This window comes from Sapajus apella, unplaced genomic scaffold, assembly GCF_009761245.1.
Source record: "Sapajus apella isolate SASKATOON/1434 unplaced genomic scaffold, GSC_monkey_1.0 scaffold46, whole genome shotgun sequence".
Lineage (NCBI taxonomy): Eukaryota > Metazoa > Chordata > Mammalia > Primates > Cebidae > Sapajus > Sapajus apella.
The window spans coordinates 7887361-7890344 of NW_022436986.1; positions in this window are offsets into that span (position 1 = coordinate 7887361).

The window sequence follows — 2984 nt, forward strand, 5'->3', positions numbered from 1 at the left end:
AGAATATGGTTACCTACTATGATGGTTAATTTTATGTGTCAACTTTGCTGGGCCACTGTGCCCAAATAGTTGGTCAAACATTATTTTGGATGATTCTGTGAAGGTATTTTTTGGATGAAATTAATATTTAAATTGGTAGACTAAAGCAGATTGCCCTCCACAATGTAGGTAGGCCTCATCCAATCAGTTGAGGGTCTTAATAGAACAAAGACTGACCTCCCCTGAGTAAGAAGGAATTCTGCTAGCAGATTGCCTTTAGACTCAAATTGCAAATCTTTCCTGGGGCTCCAGTTTGCAAATTTGCCTTGTAGATTCTGGTTTATCCAGGCACCACAATCTTGTGAGCTAATTCCTTACAATGTCTCTCTCTCTTTCTCAAATCTCTTTCTATACACACACACAGACACACACACACACACACACAGTTGATTTTATTTTCTAGAGAAATGTGACACCTGTGATGCTGTTAGATAATTGGAACTTTCGAGAAAGACATATCTCCCAGTAGCTAGAGAATACGGTTACCTACGTGGTGAGAACTGAAAGTTACTAGAAAAGTCTGCTCTCTTTTTAGAATCTTCTCTAGCACTGTCAAGTGTGGGTTGAAGTTAGGGGTGACCTAAGTCAGTTGATGTGGCTCCATTTCCCTGAGATTCTCTTGGTTCTGCCCACCCCTGTGTGGTCACTCCATTCTCAAGGATGGTAGCAGGAAGGCTCCAACAGTTTCAGTCTCACACAAAAAATCTGGAAGATAAAAAACGTCTTCAGTTCTAGTATTCAAAGAAATTCACCCTGATTAAACTGTCCATTGCTGACTAGGACTCTGGCTTGGGTAATGGAACTTAATATTTAAAACAATCCTTGGAGATTGGAGTTTTCCCTAAGACTTGTGGAATCAAAGGGACTATATGGATACCTGAAAAAAAAAATCCTGGTTCTCTTAAGGTGAGGGAAGGGGAATGGATGTGGGGTAGACACCAATAATGTCCACCCGACACTTACCTAATACTGGCAATTGACTGATCACAATATAACACACAAGTAATGATACTCAAACTAAACTAGTGCTAACAAACTAGTAAAGAATAGTGGGGATTATGATAAACAAGAATAACATGATCTATTAATAAAAGAGAAGCCACGCCAAGTGTGGTGGCTTATTGCTGGGCACGGTGGCTCATGCCTGTAATCCCAGTATTTTGGGAGGCCAAGGCGGGCGGATCACCTGAGGTCAGGAGTTTGAGACTAGGCTGGCCAACATGGTGAAACCCCATTTCTACTAAAAATACAAAAATTAGTTGGATGTGGTGGCATGCTCCTGTAATCCCTACTTGGGAGGCTGAAACATGAGAACTGCTTGAACATGTGAGGTGGAGGTTGCAGTGAGTGGAGATCGTGCCACTGCACTGCAGCCTGGGTGACAGAGTAAGACTCTGTCTCGGAAAAAAGAAAAAAAGAGAAGCTGCTACTCTGCTCTAGGCAATGTGACCAGGCAATAATATAACCCTTCTGTTGAAAGATTGTCAACATTTTCCAGAGAAATTGATGACTTGGATTTTTATGTAAAATAGACATATTTTAAATATTGGCAACTAAGTACGTTTTTGTTCTTGTTTTTAACCACACAGGGCAGCCAATACTGTCTAAAAAAAACAAAGCATAACTTTTGGCTAAATGCAGTCTGTGAACCTCTACTTTACAAGCTCTGGGCCAGTAAAACCATTACTTGCCATTCAGTGGATAAGAGTAGAGGAACCAAAGATGAGAGAATGTCATTGTCTCAAACAATGCTTTTCGGCAGGTGTCGCCACACACGTGGTCTCAGGCTCCCACTTTACTGAATGAAATGTGAAGTCCATTTGGAGCCAGTTAACTCATTCCGAGATAGTCAAGGTGTTCTACTGCCAGGCACCATGAACACTTGTTTTCCTGGTGTTGACCGTCTTACTTCATTCACAGGTAAGTCCTAGCAGGTACAGGAAAAAAGTCTTCACACTACCAGACATCCAGTGTAGATCAGGTTCTTTTTTCCCAAGATGCCTAAATTCTATTTTTTAAAAAAGATTTAGCAATCATTCTTCCGTTTCTGGACACTTAGATGATGTCATTAGCTAGTTTATCATAGTTCTGCGAGGCATACAGCTTTTTATTGATAGTTTAGATTCATTACCATCCTATCATTAAAACGCATTTAGTTTAACTGAATGGAAAATAGCAGTTTGTCATAAACTTATAAAAAAATCAATGCTAATTAGCTTAAAATAGACTAGTACTGAGATCAGCGACTAATTCATTTGCGTTTATCTTTTCCCTGGACAATTTCTTGTTCCAAAAAAAAAGCACAAGAGCAGTAGTTTGTCAATCCTGTTAACGAATTAGAATCTAGCAGGTGGAAATGTAGAGCTTGTGGGGAAGGGATGAGGGGAATGCTTTTTAAAAAAAGCTTTTGTCCAGGCCCTAGAGGGACCAAAACTCTCTAAGTGATTCTAATGTGCAGACAGGGCAGAGTACTGTTCCCTGAGCGGTGAAAAATATCCCCAAGACCTGAAATTCCTCAAATTCTCTCCAGAACTATTCATTTCTGCACGAAGGGGCATCAACGAACAATTTTCTGACGTGGCTGAGGCTAGTAATTTCCCCGGAGATTGACGGGACCATCAGCCAATCGGCCGTCTGAACGAGTCACGATAACCCCCAATGACAAGCAACAGAATGAAGAACTTTATCCCAGCAGAAAAACCATATCGCAGTAGCAAAGTTCAGCAAGTCAACAAAAGCCAAGGGCTCTCTCTCCGACATCAGCGAGGACTGGGTACTCCTGGAGGTCGTAGCCAGGAGAGGGTGCTGCCCCTGCCCGGGGTTGCTAGAGAGGCGGCGCTTACTCAAGCGGCTCGCACCCTCTCCGCGCGTCACTTCCGCCCGGTGGTGTCTTACAGTCTCACCGGCTGGGTTGAAGCGACTTCCTTTTTTCTTTCCCTTTTTCC